The sequence below is a fragment of the Mustela nigripes genome, chromosome 7, assembly GCF_022355385.1.
Source record: "Mustela nigripes isolate SB6536 chromosome 7, MUSNIG.SB6536, whole genome shotgun sequence".
Lineage (NCBI taxonomy): Eukaryota > Metazoa > Chordata > Mammalia > Carnivora > Mustelidae > Mustela > Mustela nigripes.
Window position 1 is genome coordinate 101,735,459 of NC_081563.1, and position 23,874 is coordinate 101,759,332.

Consider the following 23,874-nt stretch of genomic DNA (forward strand, 5'->3'; position numbering starts at 1 on the left):
AAGTCATCTTTTTTTCCTCCAATCGCTTCAACTCAAGGCACTGGGTTAAAGCGCTGGCTTGATTCTGGGTAATACTAATCTTCTGTTGGTGTTCTGAAAATCCAGTTCGGATAGAGTCCACCACAAGAGTAGGGTGACCTAAAATTTAAAGGAAGTTTGACAACTCCCTCCCCCAAATGTATTGCATTTCTAAACATCAGACCATTTACAAGGCTGATTTGGTGGATGTAGTGAAACCACATTTATCTGATGTTTGGAGTTGCCATGTTATCTGTGTAGTACTTAAGCCAGGTGTGTAAGAGCTAATATTTGCAACACATTTTTTAATAAGAGGGAAAAAAGGAAAAAAGAAGAAGGTCTTATTAAGACCTTTACCTTTTGTAAAAAAAAAAAAAAAAAGAAGAAGAAGAAGAAGAAGAAAGAAAGAAAGAAAAATGTTTTCAGTAACAAGACACTCATGACTATGATTCGTGACATAGTAAGGTAATGATTTTTATTTTAACATTGTCTATGCTTCTGTTTTTCTTTTAATGCTGTGAATTTGGCTGGGAAAAATAACGAAGTCTTCAAGAAGGAAGTGACACTTGGGCTAGTAATAAAAATATGCACTTATTTTTTGACAATGGAAGTAAAAAGCTCTGATTCAAGACACATTACAAAAGTAGAATCAATAAAAATTAGTAATGGAATAGATTTGGGGAACAGGATGAGGAACAGAAAGAAGAGTTTCATGGAATAGTTAAGAGGAGAATAGCAGTATTAATAATAATAGGCAATCCAGGAGTAGTTGCAGATTTTGTGAGAAATATATTGAGTTCTTATTTAGAAATGCTACATGTAAAGTTTCTGCAGGAAAGTGCATCAGACTGGACACTATCCCTTTTGTTACAAGACGGAGGCTATTTCCAACTCAGAGTCCACCTGTGTTTTCTTAGGAACCTAACACTATGATACTGATTATTCTTTGTTTCATGTCAACTTAAGGAACTAGAACCATACATCAACTTTCAAACTTTCTCAAGTCTCTTCCATATTAAAAACAAAACAAAACAAAGAATTCCTCCTATGATTCCACAACACCCTCCAGCTACTGCTTCTCCTTCATTTTCAAAAGGTTGTTGGTATCTGCTGTGTCAATTTCCTTACTTCCCACTTTCTGCTTTTCAGTCCACTTTCTTCTTGTTTCTATCTTATTAACCAACTGAAATAGCTCCTATTAAGGTGGCCAATGACCTTCATGTGCTATTTAATGGACATTTTTCAATCTTTCTCTTACACGATCTCTCAGCAGCATTTAACACAGCCTCATATTCCTCCCTGCAGCATTCTTTTCCTTCAATTTTTCTCACCCTTTTGAGATTCTTCCTATATGGCCATTACTTCTCAGTTTCTTTTACTGGCCTATCTTCCTTTTCAGCCATTACATTTTGGAGTTCATTAAGACTTAGTCTTAGCCCTTTGTCTCTTTTCACTTTATACTTTTTCTTCGAATAACTTCATCTGCACTCATGGTTCGGGTATAACAGTGATTCTCAGCCAGGGGCAGTTCTGCACCACAGGGGACATTGGCAGTGTCTGGAGACATTTTTGGTTGTCCAACTGGGAAAAGAGTGCTACTGGCATCTAGTGGGCAGAAGTCAAGGATGCTGCTATCCATCCTAAAGTGCATGGGACAACCCCACAACAAAGAATCATCTGACCCAAAATTTCAACACTGCCAAAGTTGGGAAACCCTGAGTTACACCAGACTCCCAAAGTTATTATCTTCAGCAAAAATTTCTTCTTGAACTTTTGACCTATACATGCTACCATATATTGAATATCAACTTTAAGAGGCAATGTTATGTACTGGTTCAAAGGCACCTGAAACTAGACCATCTTGATTCAAATCCTGAGTTCACCGTTGTTGATTATGTGACCCTTGGCAAGTTACTCAGTCTCTACACATTGCTTTTTTTATTATGTGGATATGATAATTTAGTATCTACCTTGATTGGTGTGAGGATGAAATGAGTTAAATAACTCATGAAGTGACTAACACCTAGTAAATGTGGCAGCAATGTTCACTAATACAATTTTCTCTCTCTTGACCCCTAGGAAGACTGTATTTCCCAGTATCCCTTGAAGTTAGGACAAGTGACTGCATCCTGGGTGGGTTATAAAGCAAGAGTGATGTATGCCACTTCCAGGCCTACCCACCAAATCCTCTGTACACTCATCCATATTCTCTCTTTTCTTTCCATGGTGGCCTCAGAAGCAGCATCTCAAGAAGGAAGGAGCTTGGCTCCCTGAGTCATTGCTTGAAGGAATATCTCAGTGATCCAAGGAGTACCACATCAGGCTATGATATAAACAAGAAACCTTTATTATATTAAGGCATTGGTATTTAGAGCGTATTTGTTTCAGCATTAATTATTCTGACAAAATACCATTATCATACAGGAGTATTAAATATTAATATTTAATGTCTCAAAAGTACTTAAAATGTACCATGTACCACACTGAACTCATGATCTTTCCTTCACACTTAGATTTCTTCCATGGTCTTCTATCTCTTTGAATGGCTTCATCACCCTTTCAGTTGAGCAATCAGCAACCCTAAATACCATCCCTGATAGATTCATTCATCCCTAATAATTCATTTCAAATGAATTATTATATCATCTCAATTTTATCTCATATAACTCTTTTATTGCTCTCCTTTCCAATGGCACTGCAGTAAACTCAGTTAAGAAATTAACTGGGTTCTTTAAAAAAGCTTCCTAATTTGCCCCCATGTCTTCTTTTGCCCCTCTTTTGTCCATTCTCTGCCCTGCATCTGGAATTACCTTGTCAGATGTGATCATGTCACCTCGCTGGCATAAATTGTTCAATGACCTTCTGGTGCACTTTGCTTTGGATTGAATTGTATTCCCCCAAATTTCATATAGTGAGACCTTAGTTGATTGTGGGATTATATCTGGAGATTAGGTCTTTAGGAGGTACTTAAGGTTGAATGAGGTCACAAGGGTGGGACCCTAATCCAGTAGGACTGTAGCCTTATAAGAAGAGGTAGATAAATATATATCTCTTCATCTTCCTTCTATACCTACCCCTCACACCCGCTATGGGAAGGCACAGTGAGAAAATGGCTATCTGTAAGATAGGAAGAGAGCTTTGCCATAACCAGATACTGCCAGCATCCTGATCATGGACTTCTAGTCCTCAGAATTGTGGGGGGAAAATTTCAGTTGGGGTGTCTGGATGGCTGTCAGTTAAGTGTCTGCCTTCAGCGCAGGTCATTATCCCAGAGTCCTCAGATAGAGCCCTGAACAGCCTCCTTTCTCAGAGGGAAGCCGCCTTCTCCTTCTCCCTCTGCCTGTCACTCTGTGCTTGTGCTCTCTTCTCTGTCTTTCTCTGTGAAATAAATAAATAAAATCTTTTTAAAAATTCTTTTGTTTAAGCCATCCAATCTACGGCATTTTATTATGGCAGCCCAAGCTGACTACTACACTCATAAAAACTAAATCATTAAGAATGGAGAGTGCCCATCACCTACCAGTTCTGCTCCACCGCTACCACTCAATCTCTGGTTCCAGTCATACCAACTTGAACACATCTTATTCACACCATGTGGTCTTTTCACTTGTTTGCCACTATGCCTAACACACAATTTGCATAGTGGACCCTTTCTTATTCTTCAGAGTTAAGGTTAAAAATCGTTCCCTGGCCAAGCCCTCCCTAACTCTGACCCCACCTGACCTCTACCCACAGTTTTCTTTTATATGCCCTCAGTGCTAATTTATTTTCCTATAAAGCATTATTTACACTTTGTAATTATACTTTTATTTTAGTGATTCTTTCATTAATATTTATCTTGCACTGTGGACTTACAGACTCTAAGGACAGGAAATATGTCCACTACCCACAGAGAATAGTACAATGCCTGACACATAATAGGTTCTCAATAAAAATTATTGAATGAGAAAAACTTTAAATGAGCATTATTCATAGAGAGATGTTGATAAAACTGAGGGAGAGCATGTGAGACCAAAAGGGGTTACAATGGAGAGGGCATAAAGTTAATGTGAAGACTAAGAGAGGAAGAAAATGAAATTAACAAATGTCTGAAGGAGAGTTACCATTCATCCTTAGCATACAGTAGCTATTCAACAAATGAATGAGTGAGGGAGTGATGGAATGACTGAGAAATTGTGTTCAAGAAAGTAGAAAAATAACTGAAATTCAGTTTTAAGAGAAACCAATAATATATTCTCAAGAAGATGTTTGTGATCAGAAATGTCAGATACCTCACAGAGATCAAATATTATGAAAACTGAGAAAAGATCATTGGATTTGTAGTCTATGTAAATCAGTGAAAATAAAAACAATTGAAAAAGAAGTGAGAGAAACAAGAAGCAGTGATTGTGGACTTTTTTTTTTTTTTACATGTTTAGAGGCTAAAGAATAATTAGAGGAGATAGCAATTGAAAGGATACCATCCATAACCAAGGTAAAATATTTCTGAGATATGAAATGAGAAGTGATTAAGAATTTTCATAAGATTGAAACAAAAAAGAGAGAAAAGGACAAATGTTAGAAATATCAGAATAAGATAGAGTAAATGTAGATAGAATCAAAAATAGAATACAGAGGGGTGCCTGGGTGGCTCAGTGGGTTAAGCCACTGCCTTCGGCTCAGGTCATGATCTCAGGGTCCTGGGATCGAGTCCCACATCAGGCTCTCTGCTCAGCAGGGAGCCTGCTTCCCTCTCTCTCTCTGCCTGCCTCTCCATCTACTTGTGATTTCTCTCTGTCAAATAAATACATAAAATCTTTAAAAAAAAATAGAATACAGAAAGTGCATTTCATCTTTTGTGACGAATTAGAAAAAGAATGAGGACTCAAAAAAGTTTTAAATAAAAAGAAAGTAGAGGGAAGATAGGTCCAGTGAGTTTGGTTTCAGTAAAAGTATGAGGCAAAATCATCTGCTAAAAAGGCTAATAAATCTGGATCCAAATGGGGAATGAAAAAAAGATGATTTGGAGAATGCTTAAGAGATGATATTTAAGAGTTTAATTAAATTATGTTTAGGTACTTTTTAAAAGTACAGAAATTGGGGAAATTCCATTTTGAACTCCGTTGGTGAAAGGAAAGCTCTCTAGGGAGAGTTCTGAACAATTGTCCCAATGATTTCCAGAACCTACTCCCTGGAACCTATGAATATTACCTCATTTGGCAGAAGGGACTTTGCAGATATGATTGAGGATCATGAGATAGGAAGATTATCCTATATCATCATGGTTGACCATAAATGTAATCACAGGTGTACTTGTAAGAGGAAGACAGAGAGTAAAGCATGGGAAAACTAATTTACAAAGGGAGTAAACCTGGAAATTCAAGGCAATAAATGTGTCTCTTTCTGAATTACCTGTATACACTGTAAATGTTTGACATATTTTTAGCATAGTTTTCTCAGCTAACTCCATTCCTTAGATAGTCTTAATAGTTCTGTGCTTTTACCTAAATATTAATTTTCATTTCTGATCCTAGCCTTGAGGGTACCCACTTGTGAAATGCCCACATTATTAAAGATAGTAAAGAAGGTGTTTTTAAATACCTTTTAATGAAAGTGTAATGAAATGCATTTTTTTAAAAAGTCATTGAAAAAAAAAAAGTCATTGAACAATAACAACAAAAAAATGTCATTAATCACCAGGATTTATTTGCCTTTCTCCCAGTAAAACCTCAACAGTTCCTTACTCAAACAAAGTATAAAGATTTTCACCCACATGGGGACCAAAGCAGACTTGGTCCTTATGTTTCTTGTCCACTATAGCCTTCAGAGTTTAAAGTAAAGGATGATGTAAGGTCAGCGGCTTATATACTTAATTGTGTTTTAATTTAAGTGCAGTTTGCACTGCTGAAGGTAAAATACATATAAGAACATCTAGCAAATCTCTTTTTTGAACATTATTGTGGACATGTACAAATTGGACTTCTAGTTTCTTCCTTTCCTTTCAGAGACCAATTCTTATCTCAAACCTACTGCTTATCTCTTACCAGAGGAGAAGCAGAATAGATACAATTCCCTCCCTATAACCTGCTCTCTTCAGCAGCCACCTTCCTTGCAGTTGAAAGGAACATCCTGGCAGCTCATTGGTCCAAGAGTAAGGAAGTGGTTGCTTAGCAACCAAATCCTGACCCCCTACAGACCTGAAAAGAGGAAGCTTGTGGGCCAGCCACCTAGTTCTGCCTGTGTTACAGTGAGGAGGAGCTGCTCAGGAGAAGATGAAGCTCTTGTCCCTGTTAATTGAGATATTGATCATTCTTGGGGTCATAATTAAAAGTAAGTTTTTCTGTCCTTATGGTTGCCTATGAAAATCTTTTCTCTTTAACAGCAGTAAGGGTGGAAGCTGATTAGAAGATGAGAAGTATCACTATACTCCCAATTGATACTATTTTGGGGTAAGTACTTAAAAATATCCAAGAAGGATAGATATCAGTGATACTCATTTAGGACAATACTTGAAAAGGCTATGTGTATGAAAGAGAGAGAGATAGGGAGGGAGGGAGATAAAAATAGAAAAGATTGAGCAAATCTATGAGGAAAGCATTATAGTAATTTTTATAGAATAGGGATATTTGAGATAGGTTATTAAATTTTGTTTAATCCAGAATATTATGAAGATCTAGTTCCAGACTTTAAAGGAAAAGTATAGGATTCAAAGAGTGGTAAAGCAAATTACTCTATATTCTTAAAATATTTTTTTAATCTTTTCACAATAACAACTGTACTTCTAAAGTTTCCATGATTCCTGACTAGTTACTATTTTAAAATGGAAATTATTTTCCAGTCTTATTTCTCTGGTCTTTTATTGAATTAATTTTTATCCAGTCCTCAGATAATTTACTCAATCATGTATTCAATCTAAGAAATATTTATTTACATTTACCCAGGAATGCAAGTTTGATATAATATATGAAAAATAATGTAAATTACCACATCAATAGAATAAAAAACAAAGACCACAGGATCATCTCAACTGATACAGAAAAGACATTTGACACAATTCAGCACCCCTTTCTGATAAAACACTCAACTCATTTGAAATAGAAAGTTCCTCAACCTAATAAAAAGCATCCTCAAAAATCCCACACCTTTACCAACACTTGTAGTGGACATAGCATAATATATAAACCTGTCAAATCACTGTGCTATACACCTGAAACTAATGTAACACTGTGTGTCAACTATACTTAAAAAACAAACAAACAAACAAACAAAAAACCACACCTAGTGTATTTAATGGTGAAAACCTGAATGCTTTCCCCCTAAGATCAGGAACAAGACATTCTCACCAATTCTGTTTATTCATTTCAACATTGTAGAGGGGGTGCCTAGCCAAGGCAATTAGATAAAAACAAATAAAAGAAATCAAGATTGGGAAGGAAGAAGTAAAACTACCTGTGTTCATTAAAGACATGGTTTTATGTATATAAAACCATAAGGTATCCACTAAAAAACTATTAGAACTAAAAAATGAGTTCAGCAAGGCTGAATAATAAAAGGTCAATATATAAAAATCAGCTATATTTCTTTAAAGTCACAATGAACAAACAAAAAATAATGAAATCAACAGTTCTATTTAGAATAGCATGGAAAGGAATAGAGTACTTAGGAATAAATTTAACAAAAGTACAAAGCTCATACTCCAAAAACTACAAATATTTTTGAAAGAAATTAAAGAAAACCCCAATAAGTGAAAAGGCTTATCATATTCATGGATTAGAAATCTTAATATTAAGACAGCAATACGCTCCAGTATTGATCTGCAGATTGAATATAAAATCCCAGCCACTTCTTTGCAGAAATTAAGAAAATGATCTGAAAATGAATACAGGCGTGAACATTTTTAAACAAAAAGAATAAATTTGGAGGACTCACACTTCAACATTTATTACAAAGCTATGGTAATCAACAGTATGATACTGGCATGAGGACAGACATATAGATCAATGGAATATCACAGAGTTCAGAAATAAACCTTCACATTCATATAGTCAATTGATTTTGGGGAAAGATGCCAAAGTAACTCAATTGAGAGGGGAAAGAATAATCTCTTCAGCAGATAACAGGGATGACTGCAGAGCCATATGCAAATAATAATAATAATAATAATAATTTGGTTACCAACCTCACACCATACACAAAAATTAATATAAAATGGGTTAAAGACCTAAATATAATAGCTAAACTTTAAATCTTTTAGAAGAAAACAGGCATAAATCTTTGTGACCTTGGATGAGGAAAATGATTTCTTAAGTATGCCTCCAAAAGCACAAGAAAAGAAGAAACAGATAAACTGGACATCATCAATATTAAACACTTATATGCTTCAAAGGACATCATCAAGAAACTGAAAAGACAATGGACAAAACAGGAGAAATTTTTTGCAAATCATATATCCAATAAGGTTTGATATTCAGAGTATAAAAACAACCCAGTTTTTTTAAAAGGGCAACAAACACTTGGGCATAGGTTTTCTGCTTGAATATGTACCTATGGAATTCGGTAAGTGTTTCTCCAGAAACAAAAATGACCATCAATACATGAAAATATATTAAATATCATTGACCATTAAGAAAATGCTCATCAAAACCAAAGTGAAATGCCACAATGAGGACTTAACTATAGCAATAGCAGTGGGGACTGAGAGGAGTAGATGGATAATAAGGCTAGAGAGAATAGTGACATAAGAGTCCAAAGTGGGGCACCTGCTCAATCCTTAGGTGTCTGCCTTCTACTCAGATCATGATTCCAGGATCCTGGTTTTGAGCCCCACATTGGGCTGCCTGCTTGACAGGAAGCCTGCTTCTCCCTCTCCCACTCCCCGACTTGTGTTCCCTCTCTCTCTCTGTATGTGTGTGTCTCTCTCTCTGTCAAATAAATAAATAAATAAGATCTTAAAAAAAAAAAAAGAATCCACAGTGAGAGTGTGCTGAGAAGTTGGGCGTGTGCCAGATGCCAGAGATAGTGCAGGAATGAGGTAAGGGCCAAGGAGTCACCACTGGATTTAACAGCTGGGGAATCTTTCCCTTTCCAGGACAGTTTTATCAGAGAAACAGGGACAAAACCAGATAGATATTGATGTGAGTGAATAAGAGAGAGAAAGTAGAGACAGTGATGATAATTACAGAGTTCTTTCTGGCACTTTGCAGGGTCAAACTTGAGTTTTCAATAGATCATTTCTTGATTGCAGGTCTACAGAGACCCAGAGAAGTAGTTAGTAGGGGAGAGAAAAGTTACTTTACAAGCTAGTACTAAAATACCTAAGATTCATACACAAAATCAAGTTTTAACCCCACTCTATTTTTTCTTTTCCTGCCTTTCTACCCCTAGTTCTCTAGGCAAAACAGACAGATCTGCATTTTTCCACTCAAATATACCTTGCAAGCATGCATTTTTTATACATTTTTTCACTTGATGTTAATGTATTTTTACTTCATCTAAATAAAAATATTTAGAAGAAAGCTGCCTTAACTATGTGATTGCACTGACTCTGCACTCACCTAGGGAAAGTTCTAAAAAGTTGCTGAGACTTTTTTTTTTCTTTTTTTGCCTTTTGGTAAATCCTCAGAATAAAGTATGGAAAGAATCAGAATAAAGTTGATGGAAAGAATCAGAATAAAGTTGATGGAAAGATGAATAGTTTATCCCAAGCGTGGCTAGAAAATTGAAGTAACATCAATAGTGTGTGGTGTTGTTGTTTTTTCTCTTTGCACCCTACCAACCCAGCCTCTGATTTAAGGTAGGGTAGGGTATGTAACTGAAGCAGAGAAAAGACATAGCCAGAAATCTGGCTCTACATTATCCAGGATCCCAGGTTTCCTTATCTTATCTATCTCTTTCTAGTAGCAATTCTTCATTACCTTGCAAGTTCTACAATTAGAAAAAAAAAAATATATATATATATAAAACAAAATGAAACAAAGTTTATAGCAACTCTCTCCCCTGACACCCACCCAGCAACTCTACCCCAGTTGAAAAAGGCAAGTTGCTCATTGATCTCGAACTAATCAGAATTCAGAAATCAATTGTCTAGCAATCATATTTAGTTCCTTGTCAGGTCCAGACAGGAAACACATAAAGGCCAAGTCTTGAACACATCACAGAGGATACTGAGCCGAAACAGTACAAGCAGACTATATCTTACTGCTTCAGAAATAGGCTTGCTATTACCAGTGCTGTTTTGAATACCATGTGAAATTTAGGAGTTCTAAGTTACCTTTGCTTCCTTTCAGTTCTTCTACATTACACTTCTAAAAAAGGGTGGGGGGTGGAATACATTATAAGTATCTGGAGCATCTTTCCTTGAAGAGAAGCAGGAGAGAGCAGGTGTGTTATGGTGGGATTTTTTAACTACTAGAGAGAAGTTTGATTGCTGTATTATGTTATTGATCAGTAAGGAAACTGATTTCTCTTTTGTGATTTGTCCTGAATGACGTAAGGCTCTTTCTTCATAACCTGGGTTCATCTGAAAGGTTTCTACAACTCCACAATTCTTCTACTACTTCTACAGTTACTATTATTCTTTGGAACCATTCAGTAGAATAGCACACAATGGCTGGAGGGCAACCCTCAAGCTAAGGAAAGCTGGAGGAATACACCCTCCCTCAGCACCCTGAACCCATTAAAGCCCATCCAACAGCCTTATTTCCCACTATCCAGGCTGCTTTGTAGACCTGCCTTCTTCTGACACTTCCCAATTCTACTCCATTTTCTCCATACAAAGATTCATATGTCCCTCTTGTCACATACCTCCTCCAAGAATTCTCTCTGCCAGTGCCAACCCTCTTATCTGCTCCTGATTGATCCTAAGATCTACTTCCCATCCACTGAAACTGCTCTCTCAAAGAATACCAATAGCCCACTGATAACTAACCCAGTAGCCTCTCACTGTTCTTGCTACTTAACTTCTATGCAGCATTTGACACTATTCACCATCTTCTTTCCCCCCTTAACCTATGTAGAATCTTGGGCTCTCTGGCTTGCCTTCTAAACCCTCCTTTTAAATGTTATGCCCAAAGTTCAGTGCATGGCTCTCTTGTTCTTCATATTCTGTTACTCTCTTCCAAGCCCGGCTCCTTTTACATATGTATCTGCATCTAGATCTTCCTCCTGAACTCTAGATGTGCAGGGTCAGCTGCGTGATGTTCATGAATAGTATATGGTCTGCAAAAGTCATAAATTGAGTCTCAAAGTTAGCTCCTCTTCTGGGTTTCTTCTCTTATGAATGGCATTAATAATATATCAATGATATTAATATTAATTATTATTAATTAATATTGATTCTATTAATGTTGTACTAATAATATCCATCCCTGCTCCACTACTTTTCAAACACAAAACTGTATAATCATACAGTTATAATGCACTAAGTATCATCTAATTCCAGGTTTTTTATAGATGTAGGACTGAGGCCCAGAGTGGTGAAACGGATTCCACAGGGTCATTCTGCAAAGCCAAAATCTCCGAATCCTTTACAATTATTAATTCCTTTATTCCTTTGCCAAATCCTATCAGTTCCACAGTGTTTCTCCCATCCATGCATTTTCATGTCTCAATTTAGAGTCTCATTGTAGTATCTTTTATCTACATGACTGCACTTCTAACTCTTCTTTCTTATTCACAATACAGTACTGCCAGAAATAATATTCCTAAACCCCAGATTTGATCATAATTTTCAAGCACCTGCTTTATGCAGAATAAAATCCAACATCTTGTCTAGCAGTCAAAATCCTATGCAATTAAATCCCAACTTCCTTTCTATTTTCTCTGTTACACACATACTCTGTTTCAACTAATTCAAACCATCAGCGACTCAGTATACCTACCTAACTCTCTCTTGCATGTCTTTCTCAATCTGTTCTGCAGACAAGCTATCTGCAGTGATGGACTGTCTGCAGAAGTATACTATCATTCCATTTTCTTCCCCATCACCACCATAAGTCTATAGCACAACATCCTTCTCATCTTTTAAGATCCATCTCAAGTTCTACTCTTCCAGAAAAAAACCTTTTCCAAGCCATTCCTCAAAGCACATTGCACCTTTATTTTCTTATGCATCATGGCCTCATAATTGAGTTAGTTTTTAACTCCCTTACCAGATTGTCAACAATTTTTAAAATTAGCACTTGTAACACTTTAAAATTTGTAAAACACATTCCCAACACCTGTGGGGTAGAACGTGCAGACATTCTTACTTGTCTAAATTTACAGGTTTTGAAAACCCTGAAGTACCGCGTATAGTAAGATCTGAATCCTCCAGTGGGAATCAAGTTTTGTTTTAACTCTGTATCACATGTTTGTTATTCTAAATCTGTCTTCTCCAAAGTGGACTGCTCTAAGATTTTGCCTCATAATCATATTTAGTTGTTGCAGGCTGTTTCTACATACTACCAAGAAGCCAGATGAAAAATAGAAAAATTCAATCCATCATTCAAACATTTTATTTTTTTTTACATTATTTACTTATTTATTTGACAGACAGAGATCACAAGTGGGCAGAGGGGCAGGCAGAGGGGGTAGGAAGCCGGCTCCCCATTGAGCAAAGAGCACAATGCGGAGCTGGATCCCAGAACCCCAGGATCATGACCTGAGCCAAAGGCAGAGGCTTAACCCACTGAGCCACTGAGGCACCCCCATCTTTCAAACATTTTAAAATGTAGTATTCATATGTTTGCTTCTGTATAGAACAAACAGCTAGGTGACTGATTATTTACTTCTCAACCAGTTGTTTTGGCAGTATGATGATTACATAAACTCCAACAGTGGCATTTTATCAGTTTTTCATTGATTTTATAATTTTACTGGCATCTGCAATTTATTTACTATAGCCATCTAATTTTATTTATATAGTTAATCAGCCAGGGAGATACAGTAGGCAGGAAAAACTGGTTTCTTAAGACATCTTTAAGTCTTAAGTCTGCCTCATAGACTTGTCAAAACTGCAGCATTGGCCATGAAGAGAATATTCACAGAATGGAAAAAGTATACACCCTGCAGCTTCCCTGATAGAAGATAGTTTTAAAAACAATTTCAGGATGCCTGGGTGGCTCAGTTAGTTAAGAATATGCCATGGTCCTGGGATCAAGCCCTTCATCAGGCTCCCTGCTCCATGGGGAGCCTGCTTTCCCTCTCTCCCTGCTTGTGCTCTCTCTCTCTCTGTCAAATAAATAAATAAATAAACAAATCTTAAAAAATAAGCAAAAACAACTCATCATCTGTAGAAAACTAGTAGGGATACCCTTGATGAAAAAGAAATTATGAATACCTAAAAGACAAAATAGGAGGGACACCTGAGTGGCTCAGTCATTAAGCATCTGCCTTTGACTCAGGTCATGATCCCAGGGTTCTGGGATTGAGCTCTGCATCAGGCTCCCTGCTCTGTAGAGAGCCTGCTTCTCCCTCTCCCACTCCTCCTGCTTGTACTCCCTCTCTCACTGTGTTTCTCTCTGTCAAGTAAATAAACAAAATCTTAAAAAGAAAATTAAAATAAAAAGACAAAATAGGAGGTGGAATGGATAAAAGAAGAAACTTTTGCCCCAAAATGTACAAAAGAGAATATGGTTATATATGATGTACAAGTGGACTCAGGAAAAAGGTAAGAATCCCTGAAGCAAAAAGAAAAGATTGTTGATTGGAAACAACAGCCTAGCAGTCTGATTCCTACCCCCTCACCACCACCACCATATGCAAAGAAGAAGGCAGCACTTTCATTTCTAGTAATGAAAGGCTAGGTAACTATGTTATTTGGTCCAACACTCACACTGAAAACAAATAGTCCATAAATTATACAATTTTTTTTTAAGATTTTATTTATTTATTTGACAGAGATCACAAGTAGACAGAGAGGCAGACAGAGAGAAAGAGGGAACCAGGCTCCCCGTTGAACAGAGAGCCCGATGTGGGGCTTGATCCCAGGACCCAGGGATCATGACCTGAGCCAAAGGCAAAAGCTTTAACCCACTGAGCCACCCAGGCACCCCAAATTATACAAACTTCTTAAATGAAACAGAGTTGAGAAGACAGTAGAGAGCTACCAGGCAAAAATGTAAGGATTGCTAGAATCCAGAGAAGTAAGCACAGAACATCTGAGCAGGGCCAGGATTTGCCTCACCTCGGTCCCAGCCCTGTACCTGAACATTAAAGCAGCTGTTACTCTAAGCCAGGCAAACCTGGGCTTTGGTTTTAGTGGCCTCACAGAGCAAGGAAACAGAATGTAATTCTCAAGACCTGTCCAAGGTGAGGAGTCTAATAAGACTTTTTCAGCATTAACCGGGGACCGTAAAGTGCTCTACTCTTAGGATAGAGGCAACTCAGAAGTAAATCCACCCTGTCATAAGTCCAGGTATCTGCAGAGGCTTGACACTTAGTAGGATAGAGAGTAAAGGAAAATGAAAAAATACATTCCTGAGAATTGTAGCCACAGGCTAGCCTCCCTGGAGATTTATAGCCTGGGTAATCCCAGGTACCCTGAGGCTAGAACTAGACCTAAGATAATCCTCTACTTGGTACTGCCCCAGGCACCTGACAAAAGAAAATTCATGTTCTCTCCACGGGAAAGCAACTTCATTTTAGGTCTCAATCTGAGTTCACAAGGAGACAAGGCATGAGGTGGGAGATTTGGGGTGGGATTTTGGCAGAGATGTAAGTTCTGCTGCAAATGGCTAGTGATAGTGAAGGAGCACCTATTCCTGGACAACTAGGTCCTGTCACATCCTAATAGCTTATCCTGCAATGCCCACAAAGTTGCTGGTGAAGCTGAGGTGATTGTTATAGCATTCAGAGACCAATTAAGATGGGAAATTCAAGTCCAACATGAGGAAAACTGACACCACAGAAAAGAAAAGTGTCAGCCTACACACAAAAACACACACATGTGCAACACCATAATACCTGAGGAAACAGAACAAGTAGAGGAGACAACTGTAGTTTTTTTTTTTTAAGATATTTATTTATTTATTTATTTGACAGAGAGAAAGCACAAGTAGATGGAGAGGCAGGCAGAGAGAGAGAGAGAGAGAGGGAAGCAGGCTCCCTACCGAGCAGAGAGCCCGATGCAGGACTCAATCCCAGGACACTGAGATCATGACCTGAGCCGAAGGCAGCAGCTCAACCCACTGAGCCACCCAGGCGCCCCCAGCTGTAGCCTTCAAAACATAAAATGATTCTCATAAGATGTATTTAGAGATGTTATTGTAGCCATAAAAGATGAGCTATTTTGGAAATGAAATGAATTATATGATAGTAAAAATAAAAACCTCAAGGCTGGATACCAACATTGATGGAGCTGAAGAGCAACCCAGAGGCTCAAAAATCAAACTGAGAAATACTCTTATAAGCACAGTGCAAATGGGTAGAGAGATGACACATGAAATAAAGGGTCAAGGACATGGGGGATGCATGCAAAAGTTACAAATTCACATAAGGGGGTCTCCAGAAGGAGAAAATAGAAGAACTGAGAGGAAGAGATAAATAAACTAAATAAAATTCCCCGGATCATGAAAAGACCTTTTTTTAAGAATCTTTAGATTAAGTTCCATTGAGTGCCAAGTGAGAAGATGGAGAAAAAATGTACACTTAGGAAATGATGGTAAAATTTCAGTACTTTGTGGATAATCAGAAAATCCTGAAAGCTTCTAAAGAGAAAAAAATACAGGGGTACCTGGGTGGCTCAGTCAGTTAAGCATCTTCTGCCTTTGACTCGGGTCATGATCCTAGGGTCCTTAAGATCAAGCCCCACCTCAGACTCTGTACTCAGCAGTGAGTCAACTTCTCCCTCTGCCTCGGTGCTCTCTCATGCTCTCTCATGCTTCCTCATGCTCTCTCATGCTCTCTCTCAAGTAAATAAATAAAATCTTTTAAAAAGAGAAAAAGTACATTATTTGCAAGGTGAAATGTAGTATGTTGACTTCAAATTCATTAGCAACATTGTGTATAAAAAGATACTGGAGAAATATTTTCTAAGTACTGAGGTGAAATGATTTTGAATCTAGAATTACATAATCTGACAAACCGTTAAAAAGTGTAATGGCAAAATAAGACATTTTCAAACATGAATATATTCAGAAAATTTATCATCCACAAATCCTAACTGAAATATTCACTGGAAAATATGATCCAGCAAAATAAAACAGAAGTTCAAGAGGAACACTAAAAATTAGTGGTAGTCAAAGAAACCTTTAAAACATGATTAATCTACGTAAATGTCTTTTTTAATTTTAAAAAAATTAACAATCATTCATTTTTTAAATTCCCTTTCACGAGGGAACTCTCTTATACTGTTGGTGGGAATGCAAACTGGTGCAGCCACTTTGGAAAACAGTATGGAGGTTCCTAAAAATAGAACTACCCTATGATCCAGCAATTGTACTACTAGGTATTTACCCAAAGAATACAAAACTACTGATTAGAAGGGATACATGCACCCCAAGTTTATAGCAGCATTATCAACAATAGCCAAATTATGGAAAGAGCCCAGATGTCCATCAACTGATGAATGGATAAAGAAGATGTGAGATAGATATATATATAGAGAGAGAGATAGATAGATAGATATACACACACACAACGGAATATTAGCTAAAAAAAAGAATGAAATCCTGGCTTTTGCAATGATGTGGATGGAGCTAGAGAGTATTATGCTAAGCAAAGTAAGTCAGAGAGGGACAAGCACCATACAATTTCATTTATATGTGGAATTTAAGATACAAAACAGATGAACATGGGGGAAGAAAAAGAGGCAAACCAGAAAACAGACTCTCAGCTATAGAGAACAAACTGAGGGCTGCTGGAGGGGAGGTGGCGGTGGGGTGGGTTAAATGAGTGGTGGGTGGTAAGGAGGGCACTTGTGATGAGCGCTGGGTATTATATGTAAGCGATGAATAGCTGAATTCTACAGCTAAAACTAATATTATACTGTATGTGAACTAATTTAAATAAAAACTTGAAAAAAGAAAAAATCCCTTTCACAGTAGCAACAGAAATTTAAAAATAGCTAGGAATAAATTTATTAAAAATTAAACAAGGCATATATGAGTAATAAAAATGAAAATTTTCTGAAGAGCATTAAACAGAAAACTGAATAAATTAAGGCTATGCACCTCAATGAATCTCAGTATTGTAAATATGCCAGGTAAATCTAATGTAGTCCCAGTGAAAATATCAACACATTTTTTTTTTTAAAGATTTTATTCATTTGTCGAGAGAGAGAGTACACACAAGCAGGCAGAGAGGCAGGCAGAGAGAGAGGAGGAAGCAGGCTCCCTGCCGAGCAAGGAGCCCAATGCAGGGTGATCCCAGGGCCCCAGGATCATGACTTGAGCCAAAGGCAGTGGCTCAACCAACTGAGCCACCCAGGCGTCCCCACATTTCTTAAATGAATCTGACAACTTATTCTAAAATTCATCTGGAAAGAAATTGTACTAGAATTCCCAAGGTAAGGGTTTTTTTTTTTTGTTTTTTTTTTTTTTTCTCAAGATTTTATCTATTTATTTACTTATTAGAGAGAGAGAGAAAAGGGAGAAGCAGAGGGGGAGGGGAAAAATCCCAACAACCCCAAGCTGAAATCAAGAGTTGGATGCTTAACTGACTAAGCCACCCATTCACCCCTTCCAAGATAAGTTTTTTAAAAAGGGAGCCAGGGGGCACCTGGGTGGCTCAGTGGGTTAAGCCTCTGCCTTCGGCTCAGGCCATGATCTCCGGGTCCTGGGATCCAGCCCCGTATCAGGCTCTCTGCTCAGCAGGGAGCCTGCTTCCTCCTCTCTCTGCCTGCCTCTCTGCCTACTTGTGATCTCTGTCTGTCAAATGAATAAATAAAATCTTTAAAAATAATAATAATAATAATTAAAAAAATAAAAGAGGAACCAGAAAGGTGTATGTGGGTGGGTTCTTGTCTATCTGCACAGAGAAGTTCTTGCTCTATCAAGTAGTAAAATATGCAATTTAAAAATCTATAGTAATTAGGGTATTGCCAGAAGAATAGACAAATGCATCAAGAAAATAGAGTTTAAAAATGAAACAATGTACAAATGAGAATTTAATACCTGAAAGGAGGCTTCTAAATGCAGTGGGTAAAAGGAGGACTATAATGAATGCTAGTGTCAAGTTGTCTGTTTATTAGGAAAAGTCAAATTTCACTTCATACCAATCAAAAAAACCAAGTCCAGATGGATTAAAAACATAAATAGTAGAAGGAAAACTATAAAAAAATAGGAAAATATGTATTCAAGTGATTGATAAGACCTTGAACAAGACACACATGCACATACAGACACACACATATACACACAAAGGTTATAAGTGAAGAAAAGATAGTTTTGACTACATTTGATTTTAAAACAACTCTGCTTCAAAGGATACCATAACCAGTTAAAAAACTAATAACAGACTGAAAAATGTATCTATATATAAACACCAATCCAATAATATCCAGAATTTATTTTAAAGCTCCTAAAGATCTTTTCTTAAAAGCCTAGTAGAAATATGGGAAAATATAGAACAGTTCATTCCTTGAAGAGGAAAATACAAATGCCCCTCAAAGTGACCTTGCCAGTAATCAAAATTAACAGTGGAATGTCCTTTGTCCTGTGGTGCCTGTGTGTCTCAGTTGGGGAAACGTCTGCCTTCGGGTTGGGTCATGATCTCAGGGTCCTGGGATCAGCCCCTCATGAGTCTCCCACCTCAGAGGGGAGTCTGCTTCTCCTGCTCCCTTTCCCCCTTCCCCTGACTCATACATGCTCTCTTGTGCACTCTCTCTCTCAGATAAATAAATGAAACCTAAAAAAAAGAAAGAAAGAAATACTAGTTTATCCTAATACATTTGCAAAAATTGAAAAGTTGGTTAGGGTGAGGAATGATTCATACTCTAATAAACCATGTGTGGAAGTATAAATCAGTGGCTTTTCTGGGAATTTGCTATTTATTAAAATTTATATTGGGCATACTACTTCTCAGGTGACCAAATCTATTTCTCATTGTTTACTCTGGCAAACCCATATATATGTTTCACAGGAAACATGTTCAAGATTATCCATTACAGTATTATTTGTAATAGCAAAGTAATTGAAAATGTTATAAATGTCTATCCATTAAATGATTAAATGTAACACCATTGTAGGGATGACTCCCTTCCAACCCTAAAATTCTGGATTTTATCTTATAGCATGTCAGAACTCCTCAAGATCATACAGATTAACAAAGAATTCCTACATGTAAACTAATGCCTTATCTTCACATTCAGTAAATGTTGGACCTCACGCATTTGGAGTATCAAAGCTACTATAACACATACATAATATCCTACAAATATATTTTCATACTTCTATGAAAATATAGCAAAATACATAAAACTAAGGGATTTTCAATATGGTTATTTCCTTGGGTTGATTAACTTAGTAGTACCAAGTAAAATATCTGAACTTTTTCAGTTTTAATTCTCACCACATTAATTATTTAAGGAGTACTTTTAATCGCCTCAAGTTATATTGTTGTAATTTCGGGTAATGCTGTATAATGCCAAAGACATTTAGATCACTAGGGAAAACAAGACATGGTAAGCATAAATGCCTTGACCAAGATCAGTTAGTATATCCACTTACAAAGAGAATTAATACTAGAATTAAAGACTTCTGAATCCTATTTTCTTGCTCCACTGATAATTGGGTCATGATAATTCATGTTTCTTTACCTTTCAGAGAGACACTGATAATGAAAAGATATGAGAGCTAAAAGCTGCAAGAGTTCTAAACCTGCTTTGAAACTCATTCTTATAATACTCAAATCATTTATATCAGGTTCCCAAAGCAATTGATCAGTTACTTCTCTGGATTCAATCAATCAAATACATAAGCATTACAAACATGAAGTTAAAAGCACCTTCAACTTAGTCTGCCTATTCCCAAATTTGTAAATTTGTAATGGTGGAGCAGAATGGATGAGAAATTCATTAGTGCAGCTAGGAAAAAAAAAAAAGAATGATAATATTACATTCAAGTGTCATCTTTGTTTATGAACAACAGAATCTTATATAAAGATGTAAAAATAATATAACTTCATGAATAGAACCACTTAATTCAGACTTTCTGCAATGATGAAGCACAGCAATTATGAAGGTTTTTTAAAAGATGAAAACCCTTATTTTGTTTTAAAAAAATTGTCTTTGTGGGAGCGCCTGGGTGTCTCAGTGGCTTAAAGCCTCTGCCTTCGGCTCAGGTCATGATCTCAGAGTCCTGGGATCAAGCCCCACATCCGGCTCTCTGCTCGGCAGGGAGCCTGCTTCCTCATCTCTCTCTGCCTGCCTCTCTGCCTACTTGTGATCTCTCACTGTCAAATAAATAAATAAAAACCTTTTAAAAAATTGTCTTTTTGGCTATATAATTAAATTTGACAATTCCAAACCTGAGATTCTCTTTAGACTAAGTTTTCAGTACTAACTTAAAAAGCAGTTTGGTTGAGTTTTAGATCCAAAAGCAGAATTATATGCTGTGTTATAATAAAAGTATTTATTCGACCATCAGTTTTAATTAAGACACTATGCAGGGAGCTATGAGTGAAGTTAAAAAACAGGGAAGTGGTCTCTGCAATTGGAGATCTTACAGTCCATAGAGTAAAATTTAATATATGATTGAGGTGCTAACCTGAATGACACAGAGCACAAATCCTGAAGAAGTTCCAAAAAGGGAGAGATTACTTACAGCTGAAATATCTAGGGAAACCTGTAGGTAGGGAGGCAAATTTATTTAGTCATTTTAACAAGTATGTTTTACAAATCTATTATGGGACAAGAACAATGCTGGCACCAGGCCCCAGTGTTGAACCATGACAAACATGTGCTGAAAAGCTGAATAAAATTTGGATATTAAGGGAAGAAAGAGAAAACATTCCAATTTAGAAGTACACAGATAAAGGACATGGATGTAAGAATGAGTGGAGCATATGGGGTGGCAGGACCACCACTTGAATAAGAACCGAGTATAAGAAAAAATAAATTGGTTTTAAAAAGTAGGGTCAGATCATTGAGAACCTTACATTTCTAGGCAGAGGAAACTAAAAGAAGAATTACTAAATGCCTCGTCATGTCAGTCATTTTTAAAGCCACGATCTCAGTCAGTTAATTGGCTGCCTCCAGCTCAGGTCATGGTCCGAGGGTTCTGGGATGGAGGCCCACATCGGGCTCCCTGCTCAATAGAGAGCCTGCTTTTCCCTCTCCCTCAGCCTGCTGCTCTGCCTATTTGTGTTCTCTATCTCTCTGTCAAATAAATAAATAAATAAATCTTTTAAAAAAAAACCCAAATGTATTTATTGGTCTAGTAAGTTATTGCAATATGCTTTTTTCATTAGTGCAGTTCTTTTATTATAAATGGCAATTTCCTTTTTATCTTTGGAGACTTTGATAATGTCCAAAATGGTCTAATTATATAGAGGTAATGACTGTAAATTATTCTCCCTTTTTTTAGATTTTATTTATTTATTTATTTGAGAATGAGGGTTTAAGTGAGAGAGAGAAAGGAAGTGAGAGAAAAAGCACACACTGGGGGAAGAGCAAAAGCAGACTCCCCCCAGAATCTATGGGATTATTAGCCCTATTTTAAAAATTCCAGTCTGCTTTAGATTTAGTAAGAGTAACCAGGGAAAGGATTTTGAAGGGAAGGTGGTAGGTACAGCAGTTATCAGAATGAGAAAAAGCCAAAGAGCAGGTAAAATTCAGTAGGAGATTTTTCTTCCAGGGTTTACACCATATAGTTTCTTAATTTTATTTCAATAAGGAAAGTGCTTTTCTCACAGATGCTATTACCACTTGCTGTTAAAAGGTTTTTGGAGAAAAGAAGGGAACTGACATTTATTATTTAGCTGCCATGTGTTTAACAAACATCAAAAACTACACTTTAATTCTGTTCTGTCTTCACATCCACTCCAAGAGATAGGTACAGTATTGCTATTCCCATTTTCTAAAAAACTGAGGTTCAGAGAAGTTAAATAACTTATCCAAGGTCACATGGCTAAGTAAGGAGACATGAAGTGTTATTTCTGAATACCAGACTTAATGATGTCCAAACTAAGTATCTCACAAGCCAAATAATAAATGTCCTAAAATCATAGTTGTTTTTTATTGGAAATTTTGATAGATAACTTCTAGTCCACTCAATAGAAACTGTTAAAATTAAAGAAAATAAAAAAGAAAACTTTCAAATAGTAATTAGCAACTAGTGAAACAGATTATTGGTATTTGAAAAATACTTATAAATGTGGAGTTAAACCTGACCGAAGAGAAAACTGGAAGTCAACATAGGGAATTAGTGTTTGTACAGTAAGCAACAGGGACTTAACAGGTTTTTAAGTAGATGTGTGCCTTGCTGGAAACAGTACTCAGGGAAAATTATTCTGAGGGTAGATGTAAATTAGATTAAAATTAGAGCAATCATGATTAAATCTGTTAGGAGGCTGTTGTAAGAATGTAGGCATGAAATGATGAGGGTCTGATTTATGCAGTTTTGCACAGGAAACTAAAAACTCACCCCTACAGAAATCCCTTTGGCAAAATTTTCTCTGGAACCCTGTAGGCACAAACTCACTCTTTTTACTCCTACATCTCCCCCGTTGTGTGCCCACTTGTGGTGACTTAGATTCATCTACACACTTCTATCCCCAGTCTGACCTGCTCCCATGATTTTAGTCCCAGTTTTTGGAACCAACATTGTTGCCAGATTTGTCTCTTACCGTGTGTCTCACCTCTGCCAACCTGGCTTCCTTCTGTGGATCCCCGTATGACTTGTATTACTCTGATTTCCAGTCATTACTGTTTCATTCTCAGAGCTTTACTTAAGTGGCTGCCTGTTCAGGAATGAGTACATTATCCTTTTATAGTTCCTGACCTCTTGCACTCACCATCTGCCCCCTCCAAAGTCCTTGATGACCCAGCTCAACCCTTAGACCATGCTGGAGAGAAGAGGTGAGGACTGAGCACCGAGAAATACACAATCATTAGTGGTTATAAAACCAAAGAAGAACTCTAAAATAGAGGCTTGAAAGAAAGAAGGATATCCAGGATAGTGTAAAGTCACAGAAGCCAATGTACTGTGCACAGTCTGAAAGAAAGGTCAGAAAGGAACCAATAGTTAGTATTTTTTATACCATTACTACATGCAATGAAGAATGAAGTACCATTTTAGAGAACTAGCATGGGAGAATCAATAAAATACTTCTGTTTAGTTCCATTTGTAAATGTTGTTTGAACAAACAAGCAAACACTTAGTTTGCCTATAACTCCCCAGGCAGATTCCCTCATAAAATACAGAGGAGTCTTTTGTGTGTGTTTGGGGAGGTGATGCTTTGTTTGTTTGTTTGTTTCCGGAATCTTAGTCACATTAATCAGTGTCCCAATGTTTAGTCAAAGGAAGATGAACCATGTCTTGGAAAGAAAGGACATGAAGTGTAAAGCCAGGAGTTAATGTATATCAAGACTTTCATGAGAAGGATGATCTGAAAAGAATTGTCATCAAGACAAATATTCTGGGATATTATTTTCCTCGAATCCTCCTCTCAGTGCTATGAGTATATTATATGTTATTTATTTTGGCATAATTTATTGGCCTTTTGTAGCTTCTGAGAACTGAGAGTTCTATCCAAGAAGTCCTAGTTGGCTGAAGAAGCAGACAGGTTTTCAGACAGCAACTGCTGCATAATAACCCAAAACTTAGTGGTTTGAAACAGCAATCTCATAATTCTCTGTGGTTTGACTGGGTGATTTTTCTGAGGTCTCACCAGGGCTCGCTCATGAAGGTTCACTCAGCTGGTGGTCAGTTGAGACAGCCGGGTCTCTCTTCTCTCCAC